The 13,427-nt window shown below is 35.8% G+C and overlaps 1 non-coding gene across 1 annotated transcript; it reads left to right on the forward strand.

Annotated features, from left to right (window-relative positions):
- Window positions 1–11,967: 11,967 nt before the first annotated feature.
- Trnal-cag (transfer RNA leucine (anticodon CAG)) lies at window positions 11,968–12,051 on the forward strand. The gene has a single exon. It is a non-coding gene; the product is annotated as a tRNA-Leu (tRNA).
- The last annotated feature ends 1,376 nt before the right edge of the window (window positions 12,052–13,427 follow it).

A 13,427-nucleotide genomic window follows, 5' to 3' on the forward strand; every position in this document is an offset into this window, starting at 1 on the left:
AATTTATTTAGTGTGATAGTATATTATAATCAGTTTGATAGAAATGGAGTAAAATTTCGCCGTCACACTGAAATATTTAACTTTTTTAATGACTGGGGTAAAAGCACTCACAGCGTAAAATCATGTGCTATTGTATTGATAATAGAATGACTAACTGAATGATCTCATGTCAAATATATCAATAGCATCATGTGTGTGTATGTACAAGGTGCTGTGAATAAATTGTCTAAATTACGGAGTGGCTATGTGGGAAGTAACTTGCTTACCAACCACATGGTTCCGGGTTCAGTCCCACTGCGTGACACCTTGGGCAAGTGTCTTCTACTAGAGCCACGGGCCGACCAAAGCCTTGTGAGTGGATTTGGTAGACGGAAACTGAAAGAAGCCCGTCGCGTATATATATATATATATATATGCGTGTTTGTATGTATGTATGTATATGTTTGTGTGTCTGTGTTTGTCCCCTCACCATCGCTTGACAACCGATGTTGGTGTGTTTACGTCCCCATAACTTAGCGGTTTTGCAAAAGAGAACGATAGAGTAAGCACTAGGCTTACAAAAAAATAAGTCGTGAGGTCAATTTACTCGACTAAAAGGCCGTGCTCCAGCATGGCCGCAGTCAAATGACAAACAAGTAAAAGAAAAGAATAAAAATGAAAATAACACTGATTGACTTGGTGGGATCATTGTCAAACATGGCCTAGATCTTACCAACAAATTCAGGAGTTCTTTTCTTATCAGAATGATCAGAATGTCTAGAGTCATTCTCATCAGAATGACTTTCATAATCACCATTAAACTCATCCAACTCTTTCCGAATCCTCTGCACTATCCTCAGATTGACAACCAAACACTCTGAAAAATTCATACAGGAGCTTCCAGTACAAATGCCAAGCAATACAGCATTTTATTTCCAAATTTCTGACTGTGTGAATAGCATCGTGTCTGTTTTTCTCACATACAGTGCCCAACTGACCCTACTATACTGTGTAGTTGACAAAATCAACTGTAAACAATGTGCATGCATGAAATTAAAAATATAAATTTACACATCATGACAATTTACCCATTGCACCCATATGCATATAGTTACATATGTATATGTGTGTGTATAGACAGATAGACAGATAGATAGACAGACAGACAGACAGACAGACAGACAGACAGATAGCTAGCTAGCTAGCTAGCTAGATAGATAGATAGATAGATAGATAGATAGATAGATAGATAGATAGATAGATATGTACATCAACATCCATGTCCCATGCTGGCATGGATACATATATGTATCCTTAGCCAGCTATGTGTGGTACCTGAAGGACAAGGGGACTTCACATGTAATCCCATGAAAGATCCTAGGAAAACCAGTTCCCTACATCAACAGGAGCAAGCTGTGTATAGTTGAACAGGCAAGCATATTAATGAGCTCCCTCGACTCAGAGAACATCTTAAATTCCAAGATGGAAGTCTTTGGATCCTGCTTACACTTCAGGCAATTCCTACTGAAATCCTGGGACCCACAAGCTGACTATGTGGATTCAAGATTGCAGCCCAAAGGAGACAGTCACTTGCAATTGACCCCCTCTCTTTTGTCTGTGTATTCAACAAGTAAAGAGGTCTTTTCTTCCTCCTCTTTAAAGAGAAGTTGTAAGCCACCAGCCATTAGGGTCTAATGGGATATTAAGCTAAGTACTTTATGGAAGCAAAACCTTGGGTAGCCCCATAGACCAGGCATAACTATCTTTATCTAAGTATAAATATATATGGACTCTCCCGCTGAAGATGATGTATGAGTGTTCAGCTTTTGTTGAACAACCTACACAAATGATTTATTTATTGTGATCAAATACTTCTGCTGCACTCCCTCCATGAAATCTACATTACCTGTGCAGGTGCACAAGTGTACAACATGTCAGATGTTGAAATGTTGCATCACTTGTGATGTCTCTCATGAGTGCTACTGGTAAAATGGAATCTAGTGCAACCTGTTGTATGGTCAGATTGCAACCTGTTGCCTGATGAAGAAGGTTGCTAGAACCCCAGCAGGATAAAAAACAAGACCTGTCAAAAGGACAGATGAACCTAGTATAGGTTTAATGACTATCTATCGATAGCATAGGCCTTCAGAAATTCTAGGTTGCTGTCTGGCATGCTGGAAGACCATTGGGAGTGAGGCACCTCTCAGTTTTTGTAAAAGCATGTCTCTAGGAGAAGGCCACTCTGATACAAAACCAGATATGCAAGGAATGGTATTGAACATGTTTTGCTAGCACTTACTTGAGATCATGACTCTCTCATATTCCTGAGCCTGCAACCCATAATGGCTCTTCATATCTTGCTCTAGTTTGTCTCTGGATCATGTTAGTAGAGTATAGTACAAGTCTTTTGTTTTCTGTAAATTTGAACTATATATAACTGTTGTATGTGAAAGGTATTTTCTTTAATTAATCAAATAGCAGCTCATAAGATTTTCGGTTATAGCTTTTATGAATGGAACTAGCAGCTAAGCCCTATTTCACCCGGTCTGTTTGGATAATGTGACTGTGATCAATTTCAGTTAGGCATAAGCTATAACAACATTTCTGTTTTGATTGGCGCCTCCAGCTGTATGAAAATTTCCTGACTCCCCACCCCCTTGTCAGAAAACAGCTTCAGGAGTTGTGAAGAATGAATTTGTACATAGTCTGTTTCTGAGAGCTATTCTATTGGACCCCTGTCTAATCATTAAAACATTGATTTAATTATGAACATAGAAAGATATTATACATTAATCCCTATTTTTGTAAGTAGCTGTATCCGTAAAAATTTTATTTGCAGAGAGCAGAAATTGAAAGAAGATATATGAAATGAATGTGTGTGTGTGTGTGTGTGTGTGTGTGTGTGTGTGTCTATGTGTGTGCATGCGTGCTTGCACGTGTGTATGTGTTTATGATAGTTGATTTATGGAAAAGATTGTTAAATTTTTGAAATGCAAATATGTGAATGAAAATTAAATTCAGACCTCTACTTGGTAGCTAGACCTGGTAGAAATAACAGCCAAATCTCCCTCAAAACACCCTACTGTCTTAATCCGACAATTCTGCCTATTATGTAGTTTGAATGAGAAACTGTAACTAAAAATTAAGATTATTAACCCCACAAAGAGGTGAAAGAAGAGAGACAGCATAGCGAAAGTTTTGGCTGACTGTCATCTTGGACTCCCCTTGTTGCTAGTGAAATGGTATATGCCAGCTGTGTGAGCAACTGATTGTTTTAATGACGGAACAAAGAGGGGAATTCCATTAGAAAAAGTTTTAATTGATTTTCTCAGTATGTGGGCTAGGAAAAAAATACAAACCGCATTTCAATCTATGCACCCGTCTGCATATGTGTGCCATTTTTCACGCAAATCCACCCAGCTGTTTGGCTGTGAACCTCAAGACAAGAAAGAATACAATGATCGCCAATGTCCAATTTATATTATAGATATATTATTATTAACATAGGCTTTTTATTTGGCATTTTGGACAGGGTAGATTTGTAGGTTGATGTCTTTTGTTTTGTTTTTGTAATAAGAGGGTCTACCATGTTTTTTCCTCACACTAAATAATTGAAAGATTGTCCCCAAAAATGTATTTTTATCTACCTATATCTTGAAGTTACTATTACTGCTGGTTGAAACAGTCATGCAGAATCTGTCAAACATTTGTGAGTCTTACAGATTGAGGCAAACAGAGTTATGTGCCTTGCTCAGAGCTTGGCTATAAGTCAGACACACTTAGACAAGCTAACTTATTTGTCTTGCCCAAAACAAAATACAAATGCTGTTAGTATGGTTTCAATTCAAGCAATTTCAAGTTTGTAGTCACTACACCTCAAGAAAACACTAAGAACAAAGTTTCATAAAATATTGATCATATCTTCTTTGCATCATCTTCTAAGCTTTGGCTGTTTTAATCTTTTCCATACTCTACGTATCCTTGTAACCTGTTTTCTGTTGATTGAATAAATTCAGTATGTTATCTTCCCCAATTCCCTTCTTTTTTAATTGGTTCCAAATATTTGCCAAAATAAAACCATTTCCATTTTTTTTTTTTTTGTGTGTGGCTGGTTCCAGGTTCAGTCCCACTGCGTGGGAGTAAGTAAGTATCTTTGGCTATACTCACAGGCTAGCCAAAGCTTTGTGAGTGGATATGGTTGTCGGAAACTGAAAGAAGTCCATCATGTGTATGTGTGTGTGTGTGTGTGTCTTGCACCACTGCTTGACAACCAGTGTTGGTGTGTTTACATCCCTCTAACTTAGCAATCGGCAAAAAAGATCAATAGAATAAGTTCTAGGGTCAGTTTGTTTGACTAAAAACCCTTCAAGGTGGTGCTCCAGCATGACTACAGTCAATATGATTAAAACAAGTAAAAGGTAGAAATATAAAATAATATGTAGGAAAGTAGTTACTTGTTTCAGTGCATCAGCCTTAACCATCATCTACAGTAATGTCATGAGTGCTTTGTAGTCATGATTGCTTCAAGATATTTAGAAGGGAACACCAGTGTCCTCTGATGCAATGTATAATAGTGATTGAAGGTATGTGGCTTAGTGGTTAGGGATATTAGGCTTATGATCATAAGGTCATAAGTTCAATTCCCAGTGGCTCGTTGTGTCTTTGAGCAAAGAACTTTATTTCACATTGCTCCAGTCCACTCAGCTGGCAAAAATGAGTTGTGCTTGAAATTCAAAGGGTCAGCCTTGTCACATTCTGTGTCATGCGGAATCTCCATGAGAATTACATTAAGGGTACACATGCCTGTGGAGTGCTCAGCCACTTGCATGTTAATTCCACAAACAGGCTGTTCCATTGATCAAATCAACTGGCACCTTCATCATCATAACTGTTGGAGTACCAGTAATTCAGGAAGTGTGTAAAATTTTTATTTTTTTCCTGGAAAGGGGCAGTGAATTTGCAGACTCATTAGAGTATCAGAAAAAATGTTTTGTGGTAGTAGTTCTATCTCTTTACACCCTCTGTAAGACCTTATTCACTTTGTACCAAGGATGCTGGTGTTGACTAACCACAAATTATTCGAGAGTTGGAGTTAATGCTGAGGTCAACTTTGCCATTCATCCTTCTAGGAGTCAATTAATGGCTATGAAACTCATGATTGAAACCAAAACAGAAGGATTCCTCTTTGCTGTCAAGACCAGAACTTGTTTGTAAAATAATTACCAAGTAAACATCCTCAAAAATAGAGAAGATCCAAAATGCAGAATCTATGAGAAACAAGTGGAGACAATAGATCATATAATTCCAGTATGTTCCAACTTGGCTCCAACTGAAAATAAAACTAAACGATATCCAGTATATTCACTGGACATTATACAAATATTATCATGTAATGCATGCTAAAAACTCATATGAACACTATTCCTTACCAGTAATTGAAGCAAAGAAGCACAACAATTTTATGGAATTTTTACATGCCACACAGACCACACCATAAACACAAATCAGCTTGATATTATCATTAAATATTTTAAAAATAAAACATGCCTATTCGTTAACATGGTTATGCTATCTGACAAAAATATATCTACTACAGATTATGACAATCTTGTGAAGTACAAAGACCTAGGAACTGAGATTAACAGAATGTGGAAACTGAAGACACAAACAACCCCAGTTGTAATTGGCACACTTTGATTCAAAAAGAAAGGTATAAATAAGTTTCTTGAAAACATCTCTCGTAAACCCTGCATCTATGAAATTCAAAACACTGTCCTCAACAGCACAGATCACATTTTACATAAATTTTAATCCTTTTATAACCAAATAGTATTGAATTCCCTTCTTTTATATATTTTTTTTTTCTTTCTTTTTATTCCTTTTTTATTTCTATATACTGAGCCCAAATTAATTTTAACCATTTTTATAGCTAAATTATGCCTTGAAATGCCACCATTACATGACAACACCCATCCCGGGTACCTTGTTGACATTTGGCAGGGATTATTAAATGAAGTAATATCAAAGGAAAACAATAATAATTGTTTCTAATTTAGGCACAAGACCAGAAATTTGGTGTGATGGTTTAGTCAATTGCAACAACTAAATACTTCACTGGTACTTTAATTTACTAACTTTGGAAAGATGAAAGGCAAAGTTGACCATAGCACAATTTCAGCTGAGAACATAAAGAACCAGAAGAAATACTGTAAGGCATTTTTCTGACACTCTAATGGTTCTGTCAATAAATTTGATAATAAAGATCTATAGTAAAGGTATAATGTTGATGCTGGGAGTAGTTGTTTAAATCCCAATTCTTAACTATCACTTATTTTATCACTTCCAGAAGGATGATAAACAAACAACCATAGTAGGATTTGAACTCAGAGTAATAAGCAAACTAAGCCAAATACTGATATGCATTATGTTGCCACATTGTGGCACTCAACTGATTCTTTTCACCAAGCGTAAAATGTTTCTTTATTTTAAAAGGAAAGAGAAATCAAATTTTGTGAGTTCATTTCTTTCATAAGAACATTAGCAATATTAAGGAAGTCAAGCAGAATTCCCAACTACATAACATCTTGATCCGTTAAGAACTGCATCAGTGGTGCCAAATGTCTTCTGCAAGCCAGAATCAATAATGCTAATGAAATGGAGACTGACACAATAAATACTTCTTACATTTATGACTTCCATCAAATGCTTAAGAACAAAAGAAATTTTAAAATCTGTTAATCATTGTCTGGCTAATATAATAGGGTTATTTGATTATTAGATGGCTCACATCATATATAATGAAATATGTATCAGGTTAATTAGTTTCCTGTTTATCTTCATTTTTCAAGGCTAAAACTGCAGTGCAGCTTCTATCTATTTTTGGAAAAATAAATAAACAACATAATTAAAACCCTGAAAGAATGAGATTAAGCTGTATAGTTTCTTTTAAATATTTAGGACAGATTCCATCTTGTCTGTGACTTATAAATATTAATGGATAATAATCATATAATGTACAACAATATTTTTTGAATGTGACTCAGAATTCCCATTAGCATTAGTTCCAGTACCGCACAATCTGGTCCAGTGTTAAGCTAGTGAAATACTTGTTTATCATACAGTATATTTACTATATAGAGTCACTGCACTTACAGCTAATCGCTTTCATTTCTAGATAGTCTATAGTTCATTGGGAGATAAGAATTAATATGTATAACAACTTTTGACAATGTTTTCTCATATAGTTAACACATCTTTGTTGAAAATTTTAGATAAACTATCACAGATATACAACTCATCTAAAATTTAAAACTTCCTAAATAGGAGTGCCACAAGGCTCCTTCCTTTCATCTACACTTTAACTTATATCTGTCAGCCATTCCACAACACACACAGACAATATCACACTTACATCCTTCTATTATTTCCCATACAAAGATACACAATTACATCATCCCATGATCAAGTACCAAGGAGTCTGCCTCTAAACCAACAGTTCTCAACTGAGGTATATATGGCTCTTAGTGGTCCATAGAAGATTTTATTGTTAAAATTTGTCAACAATAAATTGGTTATACTACTACAATACACAAAATATCTTAATAATTATTCTTAGCCTCGTCATCGCCTGTGGTAATGCTGCAAGCATGTTGGTTTGCTTCAGTTGTGGTGTGTGTGACCAATTGAAGCTCTAGGTGTTGCATTGAAGTAGTTTTCTTTTTTTTCTTTCTTTCTTTTTTTTTTTGCTAATCTTTTGTAGAATATATTCTGTTCCAAATAGTATTTAATTATAAAAATATAATAGGATTTTTTTATCATCAAATGGCTTGGAGGGTACATCCAAATAAAATAGGTTAAAAATAGTTGTCAAACACTTCTCTAAACAAACAGACTGAAAGTACTGGGTCATCAAGTATGAAATTTGTAGAAAAGAAAAAAGTTTGCGGATGTTTTATAAATACAAAGATTAGTTTTATTCATCAAAGTATGCACCCATATTGTCAATACACTTTTGCCATTTTAGCAGTAGCTTGTTCAGCTCAGAACTGTAAAAGCATGGCAATCTGGAGTCTATAAAATCTTGGAAGGCCTGTTTTACAGCATTGTCAGAATAACATTTTTTTCTATCAAGAAGTTATCCAAATTCTGGAAGAAGTGGTAGTCAGTAGGAGCAAGATCAGGTGAGTATGATGGATGATGGAGAACTTCAAACTCCAACTCCTGTGATTTTGCCAATGTCATTTTTGTGATGTGTGGTCTGGCGTTGTCTTGTAATAAAATAGGAACAGATGTGTTGACTAATCTAGGCTGTTTTTTTTTTTTTGTAAGTTTCTGCATCATTTGGTCCAGTTGGCTGCAGTATACTTTGGCTATGATTAATGATTCAGGTTTAATGAAATCATAATGGATCACACCTGTGCCAGACCACCAAACACACACCATCAGCTTCTTTTGATGAATTTTGCTTTTTGGACTGTGTTTTGGTGGCTTGTCTTTGTCCAACTATTGTTCTGAACATTTACAGTTGTGTGTATTGAATCCATTTCTCATCACATGTTACAATTATATTAATATTAATTATTATAATAACAACATTGAAAAATACCTTCGGAATGAGAACCCAGGTTCAAAATTTCCCCAAGACACCCGATGAAGGCTGGAGGGTATATTAGCTGAAACGTGTTAACAACAAACAAGATGAAGACAAATATCTGTCAATTGTAAATAATGTAAATAATGTACATAATTCCTCATCTCTTAAATATAGAACTGAACCAGTATGTGGTTTAGATGTCATGGTTTGGTGAATATGCCAATTTGATTGTCAAAATACAGTTTGTAAGATTCAACCTGCTGGAGCCCATCAGAGAGTACTTAAAGGAGAAATCTAACCATTTCACTACAGTTTTCAATTGTGGAACTTGACAGTCACTACATAAACCTGGTGATTGCATAATGCATGAAAGTACTAGTTTATTTTTCAATATTGCAAAATTGTAAATAATAAAATTTGAAAATCAGACTAAGTTGGAATTTCATTATTTATACATAATCATACAAACTCGGATATCGGATATCTATCTATCTATCTATCTATCTATCTATCTATCTATCTATCTATCTATCTATCTATCCATCCATCCAACCATCCATCCATCCATCCATCCATATATATATATATATATATATATATATATATATTTGTTTTGCAAGATTTTTGATGTGAAATTGTGTGTTGAAACAGATGTTGTTGTACTTGGGGATAGTCATATTGCCAGTTTAGCCAATAAAAACACACGCACTGTATATTTGGTGTTAATTTGCTTCAGCTTTATATTACATTAATCTTAATCTTATTTCGGCCAGAGTTCTTTCGTCACACTTCTGTGACCTCATCAGTGGTCCTTTGTTTCCTTCTTTCTTATGTGTGTCTCACCTTGCTAACTATCAACCATTTTGTATTTTGTATTCCTATTGTATGTGTCTACGCATGCGTGTCCTTCAATGTGTCTGTGTCTTTTGTAAGTGCATGTGTGTGTGGGGAGTGTCTGTATCACCTATATTCTCTGTTAATACATGTTCGTTTGTATTTGTTTTTATTTATTTATTTGTTCATGTGTTTTTTTTTTGTGTTTAATTAAATTTTGTTAACATATGTAGTATTTAATTCCATTTGTTTATCTATGTATTGTATTATACTTTGTTCATATTATTATTGGTTTATGGGTAACATGTTGTCACATGCTGTGGTTTGTGGTTTGTTAGTGGTGTGTGTTAGTGTTCCATTCTAGTTTCCTATTCAGGCTAGGTTTCTCTTCTATTATGTGTGTAGCTTCAGTAATTTGTCTAAGTGCTGCATCACTGCTATGTGTAGATAAGATTTTAATTTCTATGTTGTTGATTGAGCCTCTATGTTCTTGTTCAGCGTGCTGGTACAGAACTGATGAGTTCTTCCCTTCCTTAAGTTCCCTCCAATGTTCGTTTGCCCGTTCCCCTATGCTCCTTGCTGTTTCGCCTACAGCAAGGAGCATAGGGGAGCGGGCAAACAAAAAAAAACACATGAACAAATAAATAAATAAAAACAAATACAAACGAACACGTATTAACAGAGAATATAGGTGATACAGACACTCCCCACACACATGCACTTACAAAAGACACAGACACATTGAAGGATACGCATGCGTAGACACATACAATAGGAATACAAAATACAAAATGGTTGATAGTTAGCAAGGTGAGACACACATAAGAAAGAAGGAAACAAAGGACCACTGATGAGGTCACAGAAGTGTGACGAAAGAACTCTGGCCGAAATAAGATTAAGATTAATGTAATATAAAGCTGAAGCAAATTAACACCAAATATACAGTGCGTGTGTTTTTATTGGCTAAACTGGCAATATGACCATCCCCAAGTACAACAACAATATATATATATATATATATAATAATAATAATAATAATAATAATAATAATAATAAGGGTAGAAAATTTAGAGAAATTTTCATACCAGTGGCTAGCATGTGTAATAAAGTCAATAGACCACATATTTTCATATATAATAGTGTACAAACAATTTTAAGTATTTATCCACGAAAGAGGTGACTTTAACAGAGCACCTTATATCCTAGAAAAGGCAGTCAAAGCCCAAACCACGAATAAAAGCAATTTCATAGGGAATGAAACTAAAAAATATTTTTGTAGTTACCCTCAAATATTTTTTACTTTCATTCCCTTTGAAATTGCTTTTATTCGTGGTTTGGGCTTTGACTACCCTTTCTAACATGTAAGGTGTCCTGTGAAAGGTCACCTCTTTCATGAATTAATACTTAAAATTGTTTGTACACTATTTTATATGAAAATATGTTGTCTATTGACTTTATTACACATGCTAGACACTCGTATGAAAATTTTTCTGTATTTTTTACCCATATTATTTTCACAGTCAAACTGTCCAATCCCTGCCAGCAGCAAAAGCAAATGTTAAGTGATGATGATGATGATGTATATATATATATATATATATATATAATAGGGTGTTCGGGCTAAATCTATCTATCTATCTATCTATCTATAAGTGTGTATGTGTGTGTGTGTGTATACGCACGCACACGAGGGGTGCTGAAAAGTTCCTGGCTTTGGGTAAAAGAAAATTCAGGAGAATCAATTAATTATGATTTTATTGAACATATTCCCCTCTCAAATTCACACACTTATGGTAGTGGTCCTTCAGTTTTTCTAAGCCCTGTAAAAGAACTTGGAAGATCATTGATTGAAATTAGTATAGAAACCAAAAGAATGCCCTTCCTTTTGTTAAGCACTTCATTATAAAGGAGAACTGGAATTTGTTGTTTAGCTATGCTAAAATAGACAAGTAGGTTAAATTACCCCCACCTGCGTATAAAATATAGCCATATACATTCACAACAAGACACTCATTGTGCACTGGTTGATAGTTGAATAATATTTTCATTGCCCGCCATTATATTCTGTCTCTCTAGATTCAACCTAGTTCAACTTAAAATGGTGTTTCCCGAATGTTTTTCTTTCTCAACATTTATACTCTACATTTTCCTTAATACTTCAACATTGATAATTTATACAGATTCCCTTTCTCCCTACAACCACTAAATCAAAACATTGTCTACTTACACATAAATACTACAATAGAATAAATTTGATTCTTTGTTTATATAATTTATTTCATGCAGATGTTAAGTTTAAAGCCAGTACAGTGGAATAGTGGCATGACTCCAGTATTTCAAGCCTGAAACACAGGTTCAATTTCTAGTTGAACCTATTCCTTGAAATTGTTATTTCTGGCCAAAGTCAATACTCTTCAAAGGACACAGACTTTACCAGGATAATATCTGATAACACAATACGAGATGACACATCTTTCCATGTGGATGAACCATCCATTAATGGTTTCAATAATTTGTTTCCTTTTTCAACTAGAATTTTCATATATAATTTTAGATTTTTAGTCAGGATGGCTGAGCAGTCTAAGGCGCTGTGTTCAGGTCGCAGTTGGGTCTTCCCGGCGTGGGTTCGAATCCCACTTCTGACAAGAATTTCTTTTGACTAGTGACCGAGACCTTTGGAAATATGCTGTGCGTGAGAAGACCCAGCAAGATAAGTGAGACCATAACCTGTGGCCTTTACGAGGGATGTAGCCAGCCCAATTATGCATACTTTTCCTTCTTTGGACACAAAACCCTGCTTGTGAAGACCTGTTGAGGCAAGTGAAATCAAAATCGAAATTAAACCAAGTTCAATGACTGGCACCAATGCCAACCTTCCTTCGTTGGACACTAAACTCAGCTTGCAAAGACCTGTTGGAGCAAGTGAGATTGAAACTGAACCAAATTCGATGACTGGCACCCATGCCAGTGGTGCGCTAACAGCACCATCCAAGCGGGATCACTGCCAGAGCAGCGGTCTCACTTCTGTGTCGGTGACCCCTTAAAAGGCACCATTTGAGCGTGATCGTTTCCAACTTCGCCTTACTGGCACTTGTGCCGGTGGCATGTGAACAAAACATTGGACTGACTCCTGTGCAGGTGGCACGTAAAAAACACCATTTGAGCGTGGCTGTTGCCAGTACTGCCGGACTGGCCCTCGTGCTGGTGGCATGTAAAAAGCACTCACTACACTCTCAGAGTGGTTGGCGTTAGGAAGGGCATCCAGCTGTAGAAACTCTGCCAGATCAGATTGGAGCATGGTGTAGCCATCTGGTTTGTCAGTCTCCAGTCAAATCGTCCAACCCATGCTAGCATGGAAGGCAGACGTTAAATGACAAGGATGATGATGATGATGATGATTATCATTATTATTTGAGTGAACTATTAGCACACTGGACAAAATGCTTAGCAGAATTTTGTCTGTCTTCATGTTCTGCAAAACAGTTCTTACTCCTCTCTTTCAATACCTTATATAAAGTAACCACTTTATCTCTTATTCTCCTTCTTTGGCAAGAGGGCTCTTTAGTTTTACTAATTGTAAGACAACCTCACTAATGACGGTGCCATGAAAAATTATTCAACACACTCAGTAAAGTGATTGGCTTTAAGAAGGGCACCCAGCCATAGGAACCATGCCAAAATTGAAACGCCAGAGCAAGATGTGGTCCTTGGAAGTGTTAGTGACAGGAAAGGCTTCTGACAAAAGTAAATCTACCTCAACAAATTCCGTTTGACTCATGCAATCACGAAAAGTGGATGTAAACATGTTGATAGCGATAGTAACAAATATATCGTAATATTTAATACAAAGGCGACGAACTGGCAGAATCATTAGCATGCAGGAAAAAATGCTTAGCAGCATTTCGTCCGTAGCTACTTTTTGAGTTCAAATTCCACTGAAGTCGACTTTGCTGTTCATCAGAGATATTTTGGTAAAATAAGCACCAGTTGAGCACTGGAGTCGATGCAATCGATTAACACC

Source organism: Octopus bimaculoides, chromosome 6 (assembly GCF_046866305.1).
Source record: "Octopus bimaculoides isolate indiv1 chromosome 6, ASM4686630v1, whole genome shotgun sequence".
Lineage (NCBI taxonomy): Eukaryota > Metazoa > Mollusca > Cephalopoda > Octopoda > Octopodidae > Octopus > Octopus bimaculoides.